Here is an 8,558-nt window from a genome sequence, read left to right as displayed (position 1 = left end):
TATTGCGAAGTAAACAACTGTTGGAATAAATTCTGAGAATGTTCTGTTATTTGTCATGCTGCAGGATGATGATGATGACAATTAGCATGAATCACAAACTCTCTCTCTTTTTCTCTCTCACTCACACACACACACACACACACACACACGGAATCCCAGCGCCTGAGAACTTCTGTTGATGTCGTGAGTCACGTGACCTGGATCTCCCACGAGAGTCGTGATTGAGGCAAAACTAGTCTGAAGAGATTTAGAAATCTGTGTATATGTGTGTAAATGTGTGTGTGTGTGTGAGAGAGAGAGAGAGAGAGAGAGAGAGAAAGAGAGAGAGAGAGAAAGAGAGAGAGATAAAACCTCTCTTTCTCACATACTCTCATTATTCCTCCATTTCAAAGCAAAATGCAAAAATGTCCTTTGTGATAGCTTGGAGAGATATAACTCACACTCCTTTTCACCACACACACACACACACACACACACACACACACACAGGCACGCTTTTATATCCCGGGGATAAAATGTGTCTCGAATTGTCTCACCAGCTGTAATCTCTCCCACTCTCTCTCACGGAATGGCTTTCATGTCATCAGCGTAACCACGACACCATATGATATGATGTGCGTGACTGTGTGTGTGTGTGTGTGTGTGTGCGCGCACAATACCAACACACACGGCTCAGAAACGAGGACTCATGAGTCAGAGCCGAGCTCTAGATGGCAGGATGAGAGGAGAGAGAATGAAACGGAGATAAATACCCCAGTGAATCATGGTTATTATAGCTTACATTACAATTAGGTTTATTAAAGGTTGTTAGTGCTGAGAGGAGATGGTGAGTGGTTATGTAAATACAGTTTCCACACATACTGAAGAGTTTTTAAGAGTCAAAACACTGGGCTTTGCTCGTCCGCTAGTCTCTGGGGTTAGCCCTAGCTTCTTTATCTTCCTATCATAAAAGATTTTTTTTCCCTTGAAATCTAGCGTCTGATGTTACATAGCTTCATCTATGAAATACACTGAAATAGATCCACAGATCAAAAACTTTGCCAGACAATCTGATACGATTTAGCATTCAATCCATCCAGGAACCTCCTAATTTCACAGAAAGAGGAGCGTTTGATTGACATGCTTGTTGACCAATTACGGACCTCATTCATAACAAAGTAAGTTCACTCACCGCTAAACGCTTTAAAAACAAAATCCTTGCATCATTCATTAAAACGAAAACCTAGCATCATAAAGCCTAGCATCATTAAATAACCTTAATTATTTATTTCAATCTGAAAAAGCTTATTGTGCCGCTGTGTTCAAAACCTGCTGCATCTAAGGAAGTACAAAAAACCGATCAGATTCCGAAGCTCAATCCCAGAAAAGTGTATAAAAGATTTCAGCTACTGAAAAGCTTCTGGCTTTGAGGGATCAAACCAACATGTCATGTTCCAACATGACTGCACAACAGTGACCAAAGCAAGGTCCATAAAGAGATGGATGAGTGAGTTTGGTGTGGAGGAACTTGACTGGCCTGCACAGAGTCCTGACCTCAACCCCATAGAACACCTTTGGGATGAATTAGAGTGGAGACTGTGAGCCAGACCTTCTCGTCCAACATCAGTGTCTGACCTCACAAATGTGCTTCTAGAGGAATGGTCAAGAATTCATATAAACACACTCCTAAACCTTGTGGAAAGCCTGTATTTGGGGTTTGATGATGTGTTCATAAACGTCTGATGCTCTTAAAGTGACTTTGAAACTGATTCAGAAAATGTAGTAACTTTTACACAGGCTTTTGTGTACTTGTTTGTCAATTCATTGATTCACTGATTCAAAGAATCATGATTATGGAGGGATGATTTTGTCTAATATCTAGGACTTTTTGCACTGTTTTTGTTTCTTACGTTTTGTAAAGCTGCTTTGAGACCATGTTCATTGTTGAAAGCGCTATACAAATAAAATTGAATTGAATTGAATTGAAGTGATTCCTTGCCTCATTGATTCATTGACTTGTTGATTCATTGACTCGTTGATTCATTGATTGATTCACTGAACGAGAAAGTTTCCATACATAAACCTATATATTGCGGTTTCTCAGTGACGTGTTGAATTTTATTTCAATTATAATTATGTGAAATATATTAATATTTAAATGTATTAATATTTTAATGATGCAACTCTGGATCATCAGAAATCGATTTATTTGAATCGTTCAGGATTCAGTCATATATTATTGTTTCTAACACAACTAAGCCAAATCTTAGATAGCCTTGAAGAAATAAATAAATGAATATTTATATATTTAAATAAATGATTACAGTAATAATACTGTATATTTCTCTATGACATAATATCCCAGATTAATATATAATATTTTTAATCTGAGAAATTAGCATGAAATTAGCATAAGTTAAAAGAGTATTGCAGCACATCAGACATCCCAGCATGTCTTATAGAGGTGTGTGTTTGAGTGTATTGTGTATTGAGTGACTGTCCAGACCTGCGCTCTTACACTGGCCTTTAATTACAGCAAGGTTTAATAAGAAGGCTGCAGGCGGCATTGAAGTGGGCGAACGTTCTTGCTTTTGTTATTTAATTGTCTGAGTTTGCAACATTTATTTTAGTCCTGGCATTTCGAGATAATGAGGGAAGGTCGCAGACGTTTGTGTGCAGGAACTGGAAGCGGCATTTATCGTCTAGGATAAAAACCCGAGCTTCGTGAGAGACACACTGTGTGAAGAGCTGACTAACAGAACTGAATCACCGGGGGCTTTTATTAAAAATTAAAACATGCACACACACACACACACACACACACACATATAAACACACACACATATAAACACACACACAAACACACACACAAACACACACACACATATATATATATATATATATATACCCCCCACAGACACACATATAATCACACACACACACCACCCCCACACATAGCCACACACACATGCACACATACACACACACACACAAACACACACACACACACATACATACACCAATACCCACACCCATACACACACAAATACACACACACGTGTGTGTGTGTGTGCGTGCGTGTGTGTGTGTGTGTGTGTGTGTGTCTGAGACTGAGAAAGGGGGTTAAAAGTAAACTCTGACATGTTTACGGTTCTTAGTGGTTTGAGTGACAGGTCGCAGGTGAACTTTATCCTCTGTTGTGATGTCACAGCTGACACACACACTAGCCCTGCTCTCTGCCTGACTAAAAATAAATGCACTTACATAAAAACTGCATCCGGAGCTACCGGTCTGCACATAATAGCGGTGAATAAATCCCTTTGACTGCTCTTCAATGGGATGCCCTGTGATAGCATAGTTAGATGACCTCTGTGTGTGTGTGTGTGTGTGTGTGCTGTCAGCTGAGAGAATTGTTGTTGACAGCACTTGCCCGAGGATGAAATTGACTTCCGGATGGTGTTCATTGCGAGTGAATCATTCTTTTGTTGCACAGTAGGCTGCTGCAGGTTAACCCAGACTCCAATCTGTTACAAACCTCAACATCTGTATGACTGAGGAAATTCACTAAAGCATGCCATTCTGTAAGGTTTGTAAAAATTTGCAAGATTTCAGATTGTTTATGCTTCAAATTACAAATCAGGACATTGGTCTAAAAGCACAAGCTCCTGTCTGAGGTTTTATTCTCCTGTCTTATCTACCTAAGCTGCTGTCTTGAGAATCACAAGTTCCGCCCTCCATGCTATCACTTCTCTCCTGAGGTCCACATGATTCTCCTCTGATGCTCAGTTCAGTCCTGTCTTACGTTCTACGAGTTCCTCCACCTGGGAAATGGGATCTGACCAGCCCTGTTCTACAATTTTCTCACCTGTAAAGAAAAATAAGTGTGTTTGGCAGCAGTCCTCTCCAAAGGCGCCAACGGGAGTGTGCTCTTGAATCGCATGTGAAATAAATACCAGATGTCTTCTGTTTGAATCGATTCCAGGCGATAAATTGAGGTTATTTTAAAAAAAAATGTCATAGCTATAGGTGAAGGTAGCCTCGGTGTCAGCAGCTGTCACTGTGATTTTTAATCCCTGGCAGTTTGGAAATGGCACGTCACACACACCGGGAGAAAAGGCTTTGTCTTTCACCTGCAAGGCATCCTTTCCTCTGTCTTTCTGTCTTCTACCTATCAGTGATGCATGTGTCTAGGGTCCAGAACACACACCCACACTCTCGCCGCTATCTATACACATCCTCTCACACATCCGTGTTGGTATTCCAACCATTCTGTGCCAGTATGCTCTCCACACCTCTCTGGGCTGTGTTTCAAATGTGCGATGAAGCACATCATATATTACAATTAGCAAAGCTTGCGAAAACATTTCCACACCTCCGTCAGCTGCTCTGTGGAACACCGGACCTGCGAAAAGCACATGTACCTAAAATATTCAGTGTCTGGTTTACTTCAGAAGCCGTGGAAATAGAAATGTGAAGAGACAGAAATGGATTTTTCCTGTAATGGGATGCAATAATGTACCACAGGTGATGTTAGATTTTCTACAGAAACATGAAGGTTCCTATCTGCAGGAGGTAAACGACTCTAACCTGGGCACAGCACACTCTCAGCAGAATGCAGCAGTCTTAATTAAACTCGCATAATCGATACTAAGGCGTCTAAACTAATGTGTCTACCCGCAGAATGCACTCTTAATGCTTAAGTATAGGACAAACATCAAAACAAGCTTACTAGCCAATCAGAGACACCAGAGACCATCCCGGCCACTCGGTAGGGGAAAAATTACTGCTGATGTCGTCCATCTGCACACATTTTCAACCTCCATCGTTGAAAAGCGGCTGCCAGAGGAGCACAGCTGACCTTCTGGGTCATTATTTTGCTGGAGGATTATTCTAACATAGGAGTGGGCAGTGCATCAGGTTCTAAACACCTCAGTATCAGTTCTGGGTTGGATGGAAAACCACCTATAAGCTGAATATGTCCAGCCAACTGCTTTGCTTTGGTTCCATACTGACTTGAAAAGCAGACAGTGATCAAATACTTTAGTCCATAATTTAAAATCTCAGCATAATTTCTGCACCTGATTCACTCATAACAGAATCACACACACACACACACACACACACCTATGTTAGTGTCACCTTTATCCTATGATGAAACAGTTCTTCCCTGATGGGAGTAGTCTCTTCCTGAATAACACAGTGGCTGTGATGAGGATGAAAAAGGATGAACCCTCTTACAGAAGGTTTCCCTTTCAAAAATACTTCCAAATAACCAAGTAACCAGAACCCATTAGAATTTATGGATGGATGGATGGATGGATGGGTGGATGGATGGATGGATGGATGGATGGATGGATAGATGGTTCGGTGGGTGGATTGGTGGGTGGATGGATGGATCGGTGGATGGATGGGTCAGTGGATGGATGGATCGGATCAGTGGATGGAATGATGGATAGGTCTTTGGATGGGTGGTTGGAAGAACAGATGATTGGGTGGATGGGTGGATTAGCAGATAGAATGATAGATAGGTCTGGATGCATGAATGGATTAATGGATGGATGGATCAGTGGATAGAATGATGGATAGATCTTTGGATGGGTGGTTAGAAGAAAACATGATTGGATGGATGGGTGGATGGATGGATCAGTAGATAGAATGATGGATAGGTCTGGGTGGATGAGTGGAAGAATGGATGGACGGCTGAATGGATGGGTCTGGATGGTTGGATAGATGGATGGATCAGTGGACAGAATAACACATTTTTGAATGAATGGTTGCAAGAACAGATGAGTAGATTAATTGATGGATGGATGGATGGATGGATGGATGGATAAAATTATGGATAGAGTTTTGGATTAATGGTTGGAAGAACAGGTGAATGGATAAATGGATAGAAGACTGGATGGATGGACGGGTGGATAAAATGATGAATAGATCTTTGGATGTATGGATGGTTGGAAGAACAGATGAATGGATGGATGAATGAATCAGTGGTTAAACAGATCTGGTCTGATTGTGTGGAAGAACAGATGAATGGATGGATGGATGGATGGATGGATGGATGGATAAATGTATTTCTGTATAAATGAATGTTGATTGCCGAGACTAATTTAGCCAAAGCTTCACACATTTTCGTAAACGTGAACGATTGCATCTGTCAGCAGCTGATATAAAAACGACAAATCATTAACTTAATTGCTGAACTCTCACGCCAGTTTAATCAACACGGCTCTCTCTGTTAGCGGTTTTTAATCCCTTTCACGCGGATCTGAAAGAGAAATATTTAACAGATTGATTTGTCTCTTATGATCGCTCTTTACAATTTATACTTCATCTACTCTCATCATTTAGAATCTAAAGGAAATGAAGTGTCACTACATGAAAACATCGATTCTATCATGTCTATCTGTCTTTTTTCCCCACTGTGTGTGTGTGTGTATGTGTGTGTGTATGTGTGTATGTGTGTGTGTGTGCGTGTGCGATTATTAGACTTAATCTCATGACAAGCAAGTGAAATATCTCAAACCCTCTCCTCATGTGCAGAACAGTAAGCGTAAACCAGAGGTTGTTTTTTATTCCCCCTCGACAATAAGACGTGTGCGATAGTTTTGGCACCCTGCAGAGATTCCATATGGCCGCCTCTTTCTTCGGCTCCTAGCTGTGTGACTCTGATAATGCGTGCTGCACTATTAGCTCCATATGTTCAATATTAGTCGTTTCTTGCCTCATTGACACCCACATTGCACTGTTTCATCATCTCTATGCGGTGTGTGTGTGTGTGTGTGTGTGTGACAGAGAGAACATCCTGACATGCAAGAACAATCAATCTGCATCAAATCGCTTATGATCATGAACAGAAGCTGATGTTCATCATCTCTTCGGTGGTGTTTTAATTAGGATCCTAATCCTGTCCAGTCAAGTGGTTAAGGCTCTGGGGTTGTTGATCAGAAGCTCTGGGTTCAAGCCCCTGCGCTGCCACTATTGGGCAATTGAGCAAGGCGTTAAACCCTCTCTGCTCCAGGGGTGCTGCATCCTATCTGCCCCTGTGCTCTGACCTCAGCTGGGATATGGGAGGAAAGGGCTTCCATTGTGCTGTAATGTATGTGTGGTGATAATAAAGGCTTCTTCTTCTTCTGTCCACTCCATCAATATGTTTCAGATCATACATCAAGACACAGGATCATGTGCAGGGTGAGGATCAGATCTGAGTGTGTGTGCGTGTTAGTTCTATGAAAACATTAATATGCGCTTATTATTATTTTTAATATCTTGTCAAGCCTCCAAGTGGCAGGATCCCGTGCCCTCATTGCCGCAGCCCGGGTTCGATTCCCGGGCAAGGATCTAACCCAGCCACAGAACCCAGAGTTCCCACTCTCAGTGCCAGTCCCAAGCCTGGATTAAATGGGAGGGTAAAACCTGTGCCAAATCCAAATATACGGACCAAATGATCCGCTGTGGCGACCCCAAAACAGGGAGCAGCCGAAAGAACAACATTATGAATGTCTTGTCAGTATATCTGATGATATCGTCCGATTCTGACCTAGTAACAAATTTTTCCCAAAGTACGCAGGTGACGAGGAACCGACACATGAAGATCTTTTATACACTTATGACAACAGCTGTGGTGTATCTACCTCTGAGGTGGTGTATCTAGGCTCTGGGTTGTTCAAGCACTGCCAAACTGCCACTGTTGGGCCCTTGAGCAAAGCCCCCAACCTCCACCACCCCATGCACTAGGAGGCTCTGCATAATGGCTGACCCAGTGCTCTGACCCCAATTCTCAAATGATGGGATATGTAAAGTAAGTATTTCAATGTGTGAGTAATAAAGGCTACTTACTAAAAGCTAAAATTAATATGGATGTCAGTGCACTCTAGTTGTTGTTGTTGTGTGTACGCACTGTGATGATTTGGTTCCTGCTGTGCAGTAAATAAATAGTAAATAGAGCTCGATAGATAGGGGAGTAGAGAGGAAGAGCGTGGGACGTCGGCCAGCTGTCCACGGATCCTGAGACGAGAGCAAATCCAGGGTCTGTTTACTTTTCCACTGCTGACAATGCGCTCATACGGGACTGAGAGATGACGACAGCAGATGCAACAGGAGCGACTGGAAACACTACTACAGGGAATCGCTCACTGTGGATCAGACACTTAAGAGCGATTGAGTGATTATTCCAGTCTCACTTTAGGCTTTAGGCTTTTGTGTGTGTGTGTGTGTATAATAAGTTGATGATCACAGTGGCTTTATTCCCCAGCACTTATTCATCATTCTGAGACCACATCCAGAGAAAATACAGCTGAGAGCAAAAGTTTGTACCCCCCTTTTTTTAAATGGAAAAGAGAGAGAAAAAAAACATCAACATTTTAGAGAATGTGCAATAATAATCAGACTAATAATCAGACTAATAATCAGACTAATAATCAGACTAATAATCAGACAAACCTGCGACAGAGGTGCTAATATTTTCAAGTGAGAGCGGTTCAGAAGGATTTTTCAGAAAAAACATCAACCTTGGTTGAGTTACGAAGGCAAAGGTACGAGTAAATGGATTGGGATGGATGGATGGATAGATGGATGGA

The sequence above is a fragment of the Hemibagrus wyckioides genome, linkage group LG18 (assembly GCF_019097595.1).
Source record: "Hemibagrus wyckioides isolate EC202008001 linkage group LG18, SWU_Hwy_1.0, whole genome shotgun sequence".
Lineage (NCBI taxonomy): Eukaryota > Metazoa > Chordata > Actinopteri > Siluriformes > Bagridae > Hemibagrus > Hemibagrus wyckioides.
The sequence above is the reverse complement of the archived record's forward strand: the minus strand, read 5'-3'. Positions refer to the sequence as shown.